At 41.2% G+C, this 15068-nt stretch overlaps 1 long non-coding RNA gene across 1 annotated transcript in view; it reads right to left on the reverse strand.

The window, feature by feature from the left end:
* Nucleotides 1–566: 566 nt before the first annotated feature.
* LOC129702161 (uncharacterized) overlaps nucleotides 567–15068 on the reverse strand; it is a 65316-nt gene continuing 50814 nt past the window's right edge. The window contains exon 3 of the long non-coding RNA XR_008724337.1: nucleotides 567–1953. This is a non-coding gene — a long non-coding RNA (uncharacterized LOC129702161). The remainder of the gene's footprint in view (nucleotides 1954–15068) is intronic.

Here is a 15068-nt window from a genome sequence, read left to right on the forward strand (position 1 = left end):
TGTCAGAGTGGAACACACACACATCACAAAGGCGGGTGCCAGGGAAAGCGGGGGATCACCGTCTGAAATTCACACGGCGCAAAGCCAAGGTGATACAGACACACACCGCGATGACCAGGAAGGTTAAGATGGCTAGCACAGTGTACAATAAGTCCTTTAAAAGAGGGGGGGGGGGGGGGGAGGGGGGGGGGGGGGGGGGGGGGGGGGGGGGGGGGGGGGGGGGGGGGGGGGGGGGGGACTTTTAATAAGCCAGAGATACACAGCTGTGAATTTTGGCGGGCATTTAACATTACCAGTCGGTTGTCCGCGGTTCTGAAAACTCGTGCCTACGTTTTTTTTTCCCCCAAACGAGCCAATGAAAATGCCCGGTCAGCAAAGGCGATTAACTAAAACTACCGACGACTACCTCGACTACCTATAACTACATGGCGCCCCCACCACATCTGCACCTACGATTACAGGATTATCGATTTTCTCCATGGCGAGCAATTTTTGGTCGCAGAAAATTTGTCAACATGTTGAAAAATTTGCGGCGGCCATACTGAGGCCGCGACTGGTTCCCAGAATGTGGGAACTCCTCGCGACCATGAAGGAGACTCACCAGAGACCACCAGCGAACATGTGGCGACCATGTGGCGATCATGAAGCGTGCACAGAGTCTCCTGCCTAAAAAGTCGCCTAAGTGGGACAGGCCCTTAAGAGTGATTCATTTAACAAATGATATGCAATTGTTTTCCTTCTTTAACCAAGATTAAGAGTGTGACAGGATCTCAATTTACATTTTATATAGTTGCGGGATTAACACAAGCAAAGATTTTTGCAACAATACCTGCATCATTTGATTTCCATTATAATGTTTCTGTCTGCATCATTGCATCATCTACATACTGCACATAAAGTGCGTGTACACAAAATCTGGTCAAATTCCAGAATCATTCATTGCTTTTCAGCTCTTTATGCAAACATAATGTTTGATCTACTCACTGCCTATACTCTACCTCGATAACTTTACTCACACAGTAAACAGATAAGATGACAATGTGATTAACGTGAAGATTTCTGGAACATTCTGCCATCCAGGTGTGGAATTCCAGCTACTATAGTGTAATGATTTGCCAATGAAGAATCAGCTGAACTGCACATAGCAATATCTAAAAACAGCATCAAAAAACGAGTCCATCCAGTCTGTCGGATCCAGACAAGGTGCTGATTACAAGCACCATCAATCATAAAATCTCTTAGGAGGGACACAAAAGCCAGAGTGAAAATATTTATTTGGATACAGGAAAACAATCTCTGGGATATTCCATTCCACCTCCTGAAGGCAATCAATCAAATTTCAGGAGACTGAAGTGGTAATTCATGTCCTTAACTATAGTTACTCTCTCAAACAAGAAAATATTAAGCACTTACCTCCCAAAGTAACCAATACATTGCAGCCCAAAAAATGGGCATGGAAAATGAAGAACTTAAAAACATATATATATTTTAGGCAAAGTCAGCATTTATTACCCTTGAGATGTGATGTTGAAAGGTCGACAGTACATTTCAAAACCAGGCAGAAATGAGACTTGGAGATCCGGCAGATGATATTGTTCCTATGCATCTTATGCATCTGTTTATGTCTTTCCTAGTAGGAGGTTTTGTCAAAATAGACTGGGTGAGTAACTGAAGAGCATTTTGTGGATGATGCACACTGCAACAAGAATGGGCTGGCAATTAAGGGAAGGAATATTTATTGTGTGAATCTAACATTTGGCTTTGGCCTGGATGCTGTTGGGCTTCTTGCCGTACTCATCCTGGCAAGTGGAGAGTATTCCAGCGCATTCCCGATTTTTGTCTAGTAGATGATGAAAAGACTTAGAAATGTCAAGAGGTGAAATAATTACCACAGGTTAGACAACTTCTAATCTTCTCTTGTAGTTGTTATCCTTTAATATTGTGACCCATCACCTAGAAAAACAGAAAAAATAATCAACCAAAAAATTTAAATGACCAAAATCAGTCATGATCACATTGAATGGCAGTGCTGGCTCAAAGGGCCGAATGTCTATTGCCTATTGTCTAAACATTATATCATTTTTTCCCATCCAAAATCATTTGTTTTGTGTACAGCGATTAAAATATGAAATCTATTCCATGCTCTTTATTTTCTGCTAAACCAGGTTGTGAGCGCTATTTAATCTGATTGGTATAGAGGCTGCCTTCAGCCTGCCCTGTTGCTGAGTGCCACACAGCACCCATAATTTACACCAAATTCAAAAGGCATGTGAATTTGAGGCAAGCCAGTTCCCAGGAGGCTGCCAAAGCTTTCCCTAAACCGACCTTTGGACAATCAAGAAAACAGGTTTGAAATTGGGAGTTGCGGGTATAAGAATGGTAGTATGGTTGTGGCACTCATGGTTGCCGACTTAACTGACTGGTGTCCCAGTCTGTCACAGTGTCAGGAAAACTAGACTGATGCAAGAACAACAGATACTTCTGGGATGGCATGATGCAAACATCCTCACAATAGAAACAATGGAGAATAGTGTCTGACTGGCACTAAAAGTATGGTATTACAGGTACAATGGATCTTCATCACACTTTTTTTTATCCCGTTTTGTTCCAGAAACAAAATGTATTTTATTTGTTTAATATACATCAAGCAAACTAAATTTGGTTAAGAACCAGTTAGACCCGAACCATCTTTCAGTGATCATGATATTAGTGTGTCCAGCAGGTTTTGTGGCAACATGCACGTCAATTAGAGATCAGGCTGTTATTTGCTGTCACTTTGATTAGGTTTGCGTGCCAGAGTATGTTCAGCTATACTTGCTCCAGGCTGGAGATTCATTTATATTTTCTTGTCAAGACACGTTTAACACACTTTGGCCCAGTGTCCTCAAAAGGCACACCCCTTTATAAACCTGTTAAATATGTAAGTGAAGTATAAGACTATTTGAAAAACCAAAACAGATCTCTTAAAAAAAAAATAATTGGTTTAATTGATTGGACATCATTCGTCCCAAAGTCTTTCAACAGATTACTTTAATTCTCATTTTGTTAGTGATAATACTCATTCACACCTGATTTTAAACATGAGCATCAGTGATGACCCCTAGATTGTTTAACTTTAAGTGGAGAAAACTTTAGATTAGTTTATAGTGGGGCAGGTGGTTGTTAATTTATGGGAAAGGTAGATTTTTTAAGTTGTTTCAAAAAGGTCAAATGTTTTGCAAATGCATCAAAAGTAAGAAACTGTAATCTTAAAAGTATGTTTCATTGGAATTGGCAGTTGTAACCATGTCACAAATGTCAGCACTTGATGTTATTGCTCTAATGACAGCATCGTATATTTACATGGACATAAATGCAAAATCCCAATGCTGTTGTGACATCAATTCCTTGTTTTTCACAGGAGACCAGCATAGAAACACGAGTTGATCTGAATATCAGCCCTTTACACTCCTGGTGAAAAAACATTGAAGGTTTAATTATATTTTTAATCCAGATTATTAGATCAAAAATTCCCCAACTGCCGTAATGGATTTCACCTTGTAAAATGGAGGCATCTAGATTGCTAGACCACTAATTTATCCATCATGCCACCATATCTTTGAAGTACTTTAAAATGTTGAACGGGACGTAACTGATTTTCTTAAACTGTTTCGTGAATCATAATGATTGATAACTGAGATGATTAATTCCCTTGCAATAATTATTTCAAAATGTTAACCTTTTTAAAATAACAATCGTTTTAATAGTATATATAAGAAACTAGTGACTATTTTAATCTTTCTAAAGGTATAATAACTGAATGCCTACCATGTGGGGCATGACCATTTTCTTGCTGCTACTGTTGGGCATGAGGAACAGGAGCCCGGAGTCCACTCCATCAGGTTCAGGAACAGCTACATTGCAAGAACCACGAGATTCTTGAACTGACCTGCACACTCCTCATCCTACCTCATGAATTAAGCACCACAGGGCGTGTCGCACTGGCATATCCTTGGCACGCAAATTACGCGACCTCACAGTCGCGTTGACCCGCGACGGTCCCGCGAAGGGCGCACGCTATTTCATGCGTACGCACAACCGTCTGGAGCGTGTGACATCATTTGAAGATGGACACAAAGCTGGAGTAACTCAGCGGGACCGGCAGCATCTCTGGAGAGAAGCAATGTATGATGTTTCGTGTCAAGACTCTTCTTCTGTCTGAGAAGAAGGGTCTTGACCCGAAACGTCATCCATTCCCTCTCTCCAGAGATGCTGCCGGTCCCGCAGAGTTACTCCTGCATTTTGTGTCTATCTTCAATTTTCTTGGCCCCGCTCTGGGAGTAGAAGTGGGGGCGGAACCGGACCACAACGGCCGTGAGCCCCAGGCCGAGTTCGGCGATCGTTTGCCTGCTTCTGCTGCTGTTGGAGGTGAGATTATTGCCTCGCGCCAGGGTCTTGGGCCTGTCCCACTTTGGCCATCAGTTACGCGACAGGCCGTTGCGCGCGAAGATTTTGTTCGCTACAAAAATGTTGGAGCCCCACGCGATGTCGCGCACAACTACATACCCCTCCGCGCTTCTCAGTGGGACCGGCCCCACGCGGCCATACAATGCCCGTGCGCCTCAACGCGACCACGAGGTCGTGTAATTTGCGTGCCAAGGACACGTAAGTGGGACAGGCCTTTATGGATCACCTCTTGCACCACCTTCTCCACCACCATAGGCTTGTTTTACTAATCATGTTTTGTGTAGACGTTTTCTTTTCACTGGCTCAGATAGTTTATGTCCAATTTATGTTTTGTGTATTTTTTTAATCTATGTGCTTGTAATGCTGCTGGAGGCAATTTATCTTTGTACTTGTACCTCACCGCATTTGAGTATGTGAAAATAAACTCGACCTGACTTGACATGACCTGATTTTCATCCGTCATTTACATATATCACCAACAACAATTAGGAGCAGACGAGGGCATTCGATCCAATTTGTGATCCCAGCTACAAAGACAGATGTGTACAGCAATTTGTTCTTCCCCCGCACAATTAAAACATGGAATAATCTCCACCCTACTACAGTTACCCAACCAGATGCAACTAAATTTAAAGTAGCTCTTTCTTCCCAATAACCCTTGCTGGCTTAAGCCCTCCCTCCACCACCTCCAGTTTAAATTCCATTTGGAATATTTTGGAGGACCAAGAAACCAAGAACCAAGAACCAAGAACCAAGAACAGAGTCCCTGCACTGATGCTGTAGAGCACCAGGCAGAATAATACCCTTTTACCACAACCCTCTGCTTTCTATGGTAATCCAGTTCTGAATCCAAAATACCAAGGCATCATAGATCCCATTTACTTCAATCTGCTGGATCAACTGATGATGAGGGACCATGCCAAAAGCCTTACTAAAGTTCATTTGAACAATTTCCACTTCCCGATCTTCATTGATCACCTCCTCAAATTTTGGTTTTGGTTGTAAGACATGACCTGCCCCGCACAAAGCCTTCTTTCAGGAAGTACCTCAATGGCACAAAGCACAAAATCTTTATTTATTTATTTGTTTGACTTATTTATCCAGTTTCGGCTCAGGGCATTACTGACAAGACCAATATTTATTACCTATCCCTAATTGTCCTTGACCAGGTGGTAAAAATAAACCAGGATGAGTCGCTGCAGTCCTGCTGTAGCTACTCCAGCAGAATCTAGGAATTCTAGAGTTGATTTTCTTGATTAAGAAGAATGTCATGGCAGTAGTCCAAGATGACTTTACTGATGGTTCGACCAGTGAGGCTGTATGGTCGCTTGTGGGTCATCGTAATAATCATAACCTTTTCCACCAAGTTATGTTTTGTAGTTGTAAAATCCAAATGAAAAGAAAGAACAGAGCCAACACTCTGTGCTGTGGTTCACATTTAATAAGTTATAACTAATGGTTTCTGCTCGTAATGGCTTCTAATGCACACATGCTCTGCAGATAGCTCCTGGTCACATGATGTAAATACGTCCTGTACCCAACTGGCATGTCACAACAACATAGTTTAAAAATTGATAACAAAACATCCCCCATTCTTAAAATAAAATGTTTTTGTTTTTGTGAATCCGTAGCCTTCTCTCAATTCCGTGAACTCTTTGGAGGCGAACTGGATTCCATTATCACAAATCACCTTTTGAGCTATCCCTTGCTCAGCAAACAGGATCTAATGTAGAGGTTGTTGATTCCCTCAGGTCTTTATTCTTTCTGATGAATGGGAATTTTGAGTAGTTGCAAGTTACAATCAAGTACCATTCTTGGCTGTGGGTAAACAATCCAATACCCAATATGTGCCATGGCCTTGGTGGCATCCCACTGGGTATGATGTGTTCTGTTTGTTGTGTGTTTCTGTATTTCTGGCATACACCACATTCAGACACCAACTTTTCTATTTTTTGTAAATGTTCACCCAGTAGGCAACTAATTTTATCCTCAGCTTGCATTTTCCATTCTCATGTGGCCTTCATGGAACTTCTGGAAAAGTTCTTGCTGCATTGATATTGGCACAATGATTCCTGATCCAGCCAGCAATACATTGTCTCCTACAGAGATCTATTCCCTTATGGACCAGTATCCCCTTATTTCTGGCTGGACTTGTTTGATTCTCTTGAGTATCCTTTAATTACTTTTTGAGTGAGCTGCTGCATCTCCTCATCTCTGCTGGTCTAATCTCTGATCTGGCTCAGCTTTAGAAACATAGAAAATAGGTGCAGGAGAGCCTTTGTAGGCTTTGCATTTACGAAATGATGGATTTTGACAGCAGGATCTTCCATTTTGTGCTTCAAATATGGCGAGAGGCAAAATAGAGCATTGGCAACCATTGTTTACTTTCCTGGCTTGAACCTTAAGGTGAAATTGTAGCTCTGAAGCCTCACGAGGAATCTTTGAACAGAGATTATTTTCGATTGTTCTAGTGTATGATGGTCACTCACAACTTCAAACTTCCTTCCGTATAAGTAGGTGTGGAACCTTTCACGCCCGTAGCACACAGCCAGGAGTTTCCTTTCGATATTGGCGTATCTTGTTTCGGTCGGTGTTAGAGCTTTTAAGACAAATGCAATTAATCTACCTTCTTGAAGTAAGGTACTCCCTTCTGAAATGCGTCTACTTGTAGAGTGACAGACTTTCATCTATCATAGTATTACAGCGTTGTCTCATGTGATAGTTTATTTGAGTCTGTTCAAGTCTTGGTCCTGGAGGCAAACCTTTGGAAATCAACATCCTCTTTCATGATCTCTCTAGCTTGGCTGTGTGGAAGACAAGTTTGAGGATGAAGGAATATTGACGTATTAGCCCCAGAAAGCCTTGCAGTTCCTTCTTGTCAGTTGTTGCCTTCATCTCACTGATAACCTTCACCTTGTACTCCATCTGCTTTATAGTTCAAACCAAATAAATTATATTCTGATACTTTGACAATGCACTTTTCAGCATTTAATTTTATGCTAGGTCTTGTGGTCTTTTCTATTTCCTCATGGAAGTTGCAGTAATGACTCTTGGTGCAATGGTAAAGTTGCTGCCTTACAGCGCCAGAGTCCTGAGATCGACCTGACCATGGGTGCTGTCAGTACAGAGTTTCTACGTTCTCCCTGTGACTGCATGGATTTTCTCCATGTTTTCCGGTTTCCTCCCACTCTCCAAAGCCATACAAATTTGTAGGTTAATTTGCTTTGGTTAATTGTAAAATTGTCCCTAGAGTGTGTTGGTTAGTGTATGGTATGATAACTGGTCGGCGCAGACTCGGTGGGCCAAAGGCCTGTTTCCAAGTCTAAAGAATAAGGTCAAAAGTCTGGTGCAAGACATGGGAATGATGTGGAACTGGCAATGTGCTAGAGATGGTAGACAAGGGAGATGACACTGATGCAGGCACACATCCTTCCAATGAATTTGGAAGATTTTGCCATAAGGAGTATTGCTGTATCTTTCCAAATGCCATTGCAGGTAGCACATGAAAGGGAAATGCTCCCTGAGGTGATGGAGCTTCACTTGTACTGAACTAATTTGCATTCCATTGACATGTTGCATGATAGAAAGACATGTAATAATAGAAAATTAGTTAAGATACAACAATCAAATTTGGATTGCAGGCAAAAGGAAATACACATATGTGTTGAGATACCTCAATAATAAAATGGACTGCTGAAGGTGGCAAAGTTAGAGGAAGTGCCTTTTTGAAAGGAATTTGCATCCCACTCTAAACTGACTCAAATTTCACCCTTTCAGAAACTTGGTGAAAGGTATGGACTTACACTAAAGCATTCTGAAAATGCAGCATTACCAAAGAGCTAGTCGGGTTTTCCATGACGCATCTTCTAGCTCAGGGCAGTGAATGATTAATTGTGATGGAAGAGGCAAGGTGAAATTAACTAAGAACACAAGAAGCTCGTTGCTAGGAGAAATTAAGTGAACAGAGCTCTTTTATTGAAAGGAGCATTCTGTCACATTGACTTACATAGCATTCAGTGGCCATGTGTGTGGAAATGTGGTATTGTGGCACCAAAAGCATTCTTGCACTAATTAGAAAGCATCGCATGACAAAGGCAAGGTAAATTTTCAGCCAACTATCACTTGATTCAGTATGGAAAGTTACTTTGCCAGATAGTTTAGTTTAGTTTAGATACAGCACGGAAACAGGCCCTTCAGCCCACCGGGTCCGCGCCGACCAGTGATCACCGCACATTAACACCATCCTACACACACTAGGGACAATTTTAAATTCACCAAGCCAATTAACCTACAAACCTGTACGTCTTTGGAGTGTAGGAGGAAACTGAAGATCTCGGAGAAAACCCACACAGGTCACGTGGGAGAAGGTACAAACTCTGTGCAGCACCCGTAGTCAAGATTGCACCCGGGTCTCCGGCGCTGCATTTGCTGTAAGGCAGCAACTTTACTGCTGCACCACCGTGACCACCCTTATGTTACAGGAAACTAAGCCGTAGAGTCATAATGTCGTACAGCATGGATGCAGGCCCTTCAGCCTACTGGATACATGTTAGCCATCAAGCACCTCTCTGTTCTAGTCCCATTTTCTATTTCACAGGCCTTCTCAGCCTTGGGGATTCAAGAATTTGCCTAAATCCTGAATTTGCCTAAATTATGTGAGAGTTCCTGCCCTCATCAGTCCCTCAGGCATCACGTTTAGTTTAGAGATACAGCATGGAAACAGGTCCTTTGGCCCATCGACGACATTCTGACCATCAATCAAATGTTTACACAAGTTCTATATTATCCCACTTTTGCTTCCACTCACTACACATTAGCGGCAACTCTGCAGAGACCAATTAACCTATTATCCTACATGGCTTGATTGCAATCATGTATAGTCTTTCCGCTGACAGGTTAGCATGCAATAGAAAGCTTTTTGCTGCAACTTGATACATGTGACATTAAACTATCATTATTTTCAGATAGGCTTTGGTATTTTTTAAAGTACATTGGAAAGTGCATTTGGGAGAGTCGCAAAATGACAGTACACCTTGATATACTTTCATCTGAATCAGAGTATTTTATCTGATGTGATGTTACCATTCCAGGAGTCCAGGAGAGATTAGGGTATTTTTTTCAGGGAAAGTTGTGGTTATTTCACTGTAACCATAACAGGAGAGCTGCAGGCATTTTCTGGTTCCTACACTGATGTTCTGGATGATAAACAAGTGTAGCCTTGGGAATGTTACCTTTTGTCTCACAGGTTAAAGAAGATACTGCCAAGATAAAGCAGCAGTACACAACTTCTTTGTGAGAGAGCTTGAATGACAATCTACATTGCTTCTGAGAATGCAGAAATCACAATTTCCTGACGACCGTCCCACTGTAATTGCCTGTTCCCTCCCACAATGACGACCCAGACTGCTGGAGAAACTCAATGGGTCAGGCAGTATCTGTGGCTGAAATAGCCAGATGATGCCTCAGATTGGGATCCTTCTTCTGTCTGATCAGTTCCCTCCACATATGCTGACCGACACGTCAAATTCGGCCAGCACTTTGTTCATGGGAGGTTTTTTCCATTATTAATTTTAGTTTATTTGAGTTGACTTTAGTTTAGATTAGTTTAGTTTTGTTTTAGTTTAGTTTAGTTTAGATTAGTTTAGAGATACAAAGCTAGCCAGTGATCACCCATAGACTCGTTCTATCCTACACACTAGGGACAAATTTATAGAAGTCATTAAACCTACAAACATGCATGCCTTTGGGACGTAGGAGGAAACCGGAGCACCCAGAGAAAACCCACACAGTCACAGGGAGAACGTTCAAACTCCACACAGACCCGAGGTCAGAATCGTACCCTGGACTCTGGTGCTGTGAGGTGGCAACACTACTGCTGTGTCATTGAGCCACCCCAAATATTTCAATCAAACAATATTAAGCAACTCGATTTTCAATTAGACGATTAAATGGTCTAAATGGTCTAATTATCCTTGTAATTTCCTGCAATTGTTGGCGTATTCTGGCTCAAAATGTTCTTCATGAAGGCCCTCAGAAAGACGTATCACTATACATTGACTACTGTTATTAGTGAAACAAACCAAGTGCTAACATTCTATTCCCAATATTTCTGAAATCAGAGAATTTCTGTCCCCATACTGTATATCAAATCTCATTCTTAACTCACAAGACGTCTGACAAAAATGTAAAGTGTGATGATTGTTACTGTTAAATACATGGTCTTAAAAAAACCAAGCAAGATACCACAATAGCTGAATTTACACAAGGATAAGGCATCGCAAAGATGTTTAAAACCGGAAAATGCCGGAAATAGTTAGCAGGTGAGCTGTATTTGTGGGAAGATGCGGCCTGACCTGCTGAATATTTGTGGCATTTTTTTAACTTTTGATAAGTTGTTTGCTATCTTCTTAATGAGTTTGTGTGCATTATTTATGCATACGTATAGATAATTTTAAACTATTGACATTGAATTTTAAAGTTGGCAATCCATATAATCATAGAGTCATAGCTCTCAAGTCCTGGCAACATCCTTGTAAATCTTCTCTACATTCTTGCCAACTCAATGACATCTTTCCTGTAGCAGGGCGACCAAAACTGAAAACAATGTGTCAAGTGTGACCTCACCAGCCTGCAGTACAATTGTAACATAATGACACAATTTCTGTACTCAATTCGCTGACTGATGAAGGCAGCAAGTGTGTCAAAAACCTTTTCGCTACCTATCTCCCTGCAACACCACTTTCAGGGATCCAAGGCACCTGTACTCCCAAATCTTTTTTGTTCTACAACATTTCTCACAGCTCCACCATTCATTGTAATTGTAATTGTAATTTATTTATTTAGGGGACAGTGCATATTAATAAACATAGAAACATAGAAATTAGGTGCAGGAGTAGGCCATTCGGCCCTTCGAGCCTGCACCGCCATTCAATATGATCATGGCTGATCATCCAACTCAGTATCCCGTACCTGCCTTCTCTCCATACCCCCTGATTCCTTAGCCACAAGGGCCACATCTAACTCCCTCTTAAATGTAGCATTTACATGTAATACGCAAGATTGTAGCCAGTAGCTAATTTCCATCTTTAGTCCCTCTGGTAAACAAGGTAAACACATCAATTGTGATGGTCCTGCTCTGGGTTGAATTAACATGTAACACCTAATACTTAGGTGTTACCCATTCCTTCTCTCCAGAGATGCTGCCTGACCTACTGAGTTACTCCAGCATTTTGTGTGTAGATCTCATACTTATCTGAATTAAAATCCATTTGCCAAACCCCAGCCCACTTGACCAGCTGATCAAGATTCCATTGTAATGAATGATAACCATCTCCACCTTCTACAATACTACCTATTTTACTGTCATCTGCAAACGTGCTAACCATGCCTTGTACATTCTCAACCAAATTGTTGATAAAGATAACAAACTGCACCAACTGCTGTTATCAGGCAACTGGACCATCCTACCGCAACCAGAGAGCGGTCCTGAACTACTAGATACCTCCTCAGCGACCCTCGGACTATCTTTGATTGGACATTACTGGCTTTACCTTGCACTAAACGTTATTCCCTTATCATGTATCTGTACACTGCGAATGGCTCGACTGTAATCATGCATTGTCTTTCCGCTGGCTGGTTAGCACGCAACAAAAGCTTTTCACTGTACCTCGGTACACGTGGTTTAGTTTAGGTTAACTAAATTAAACTTAACTAAACTAAACAATCCCAGAGGCACAACACAATTCAGGTCAATCTAAATGTATAAATGTATAGAAGCATTGGTAGATTTTACAATTTTGAGGGAACAACTCAACTTATTGCTCCTTTAGGGGTTCTCTGAATCAGCCATGATAATTATCTTGAGCAAAAAACAAACTGCTGGTAGAATCTGAAGAAGGGTCCTGACTTGAAACACAACCTACCGTTTCCCCTCCTCAGATGTCTCTTGAATATGTTCATTCATGGTTCCAGCCTCTACTGTGTCTTGTGTCTCTGTAACATTTATCTTATTATACGGGTGCTTCTTGTTTGATTATAAATTGTCATTCAGTTTTTCCAGGGGACAGATATTGGGTATTTGCCTCTTTATTTATGCAGGCCTCTAATACTTCAGAGAGTACATCTATCAACGCCAAATTGATGGTACCATTATCTGTAACGCAGATTGAACAGGAGACATTGTTTCCCAAATCGATCCATTTCCAACATGTTTTACATCCATTAAGCACATATAATGCTAAACCTTATGTTTAAAATGGATTTTTATTTTATGTTAATAAATGTTTGTGCATTCATAGTGATGGGAAGAGTTCGGGTTAGTAAAAAGCTGCCTGTCTAGTGTCAAAAGTGCAACATTTTGATGTTTGAATTTGACATGGATTTCAATGATAGATTTACTACTCTGAGCCGAATGTTCTCAGCCTGAAACTGAACAGGTGGGTTAAAGTGATTATGTAACTAATATGTATTCAGCACATTCCTTACCAAAAAGCAGGTTTACTGCCCCAAATCTGTGGGATAAGTTACATAATGGTGTCTGATTTAAAATCTAAATGCCCAAGCACTTTTGTGTTACGCATACCAATTTGGAAATGCAAAAGCAACCCTGCAGCAAGTCTAACTTCTACACTGCTTAACTCTGATAAATCCAGTGGAGAACAGAGTATTATGTTAAAGGGACATTTCTGAACTTGGAATTTGGAATTAATGTATATTTAAAAGTTGACGTAAATCTGCTGCAAGGCATAATGCTGAGTTCTCAGTTATGATGTTCCTCCAGATACATTGTAGGATTTATAATCTCAAGCCGTTTACAATTAGGCATTTGTGACTGACTTAAGGTTAATTCTCCAAAGTGTCTTATTATTAAAGAATAGTACGGTATAATGTGGTGAATTAATAAATTGCTGATACTGATTTGAATGCATTATTACACAAACAATAATAGCATTGGCAGTGAGGATTTTCTTCACATGATCTAATGCATGCTTGGCTGTATGTGTGAGGGTCCTTGGACATATACCTTTACATGACTAACATTTTAATATTTAAAAATGCTCGTTGTCTGCTCTGCAAAACCTCATTCTTCTCTTTCTTCCTGACTCTTCCTGTCACATCAGACTGAGAAAATGATGATCCTGTCAGTAATTAATTTTCCATATGCATGGTTGCCCTCACCACTGGGCACCAGCTTACATTCAGAAGATTACAGTGTAATAAGGCTTGAACTGAGAGGCTTGACAGCTTTTGCCACAAGATCCCCGGTTCCAGCATGATCTGACCTCTTGTTTCTTCTCCTAATAGGTTTGTGTGAAGGGCATTTGTTTGTTTTCCCCTTTCCTAATGGCGAATACACTTGAAAAGTTCTTCACTGTGAAATATTTCTTCTGAGGAATTTTAGAATATGTTGTGCAGAAGCTGCCCAGAGTTGGGGAATCGAGAACCAGAGGGTAAAGGTTTAAGGTGGGGGGGAGGGGGGGGGGGGGGGGGGGGGGGGGGGGGGGGGGGGGGGGGGGGGGGGGGGGGGGGGGGGTAAGATTTGATAGAAACTTGAGGGGTAATCTTTTCACACAAAAAGATGGTGGGTGTATGGAACGAGCTGCCGGAGGAGTTAGTTGAGGCAGGTACTATCGCAACGTTTAAGAAACATTTAGACAGTTACATGATAGAACAGGGTTAGAGGGATATGGGCAAAACGCAGTCAGATGGGACTAGTGTAGATGAAACATGTTGGTTGGTGTGCGTAAGTTGGGCCGAAGGGCCTGTTTCCACACCATATTACTCTATGAATCTAAGTTGTCTCTTATGTTACCTCTTTGGTTCTGTATTTCTTGATCTAATGACTTACAGTTCAATTTCTGGATCTGATTATGATCCAATTGTTGCTTCATCAGTAGATCATATCCTAATTCCTTTTGACAACATAATACCCTTTTTATAGCTTTTCCTTTATTACAGCATGAGACAGATAATGGTTCTAAATAATGTGGCCTGATCCTAAGGCAAAGATAAACTGCTTTGACAGCATCTTTATTAATGAATATGGGTAACAATAGTACCGTATATTTCAGCAAGGCACTGTGCACTCTGATAAGTTTTCACTTCAGGGTTTTAACGTTCCTAATGCTATGATCTCTGACAGTTGAAATATGGCTGGAGCCTAAAGCTATTTCTCACAGAACATCAGCGAACTAGGATTCTGGAACATGTGAATTCAATAGCAGTTGTCAACAAATGTGCAACAATAGAGATAGACAGAGCTAGAGTAGGTCAAATGTGATGGGCCACCGTATGGAAAGAAATTAGGTTATGGGAAAGAGATATCCCGACTACATGTTAAACAATTTATGTTGGCCACGCTAAGAAGCACAGATATTACCAAGGTGTGGGATTAAATCACATACTGTGATTCTGTGATCGTAAATTGACACTCTCTGAAATAAAATGGATGAATTACTAATTCCAGTCGTCTGTGCAACTTCCAAAATTCATATTCCCCCCTAGTCAAAACTTTATATAGAGTGAATACAGCAAGGCGACAGGCCCTTCAGCCCACTGGGTCCCTGCTGACCATCGACCACTCATTTCCACTAATCTTAAATTAACCTCATGTTTTAGAAACA

Source organism: Leucoraja erinacea, chromosome 12 (assembly GCF_028641065.1).
Source record: "Leucoraja erinacea ecotype New England chromosome 12, Leri_hhj_1, whole genome shotgun sequence".
NCBI classification, from domain to species: domain Eukaryota; kingdom Metazoa; phylum Chordata; class Chondrichthyes; order Rajiformes; family Rajidae; genus Leucoraja; species Leucoraja erinaceus.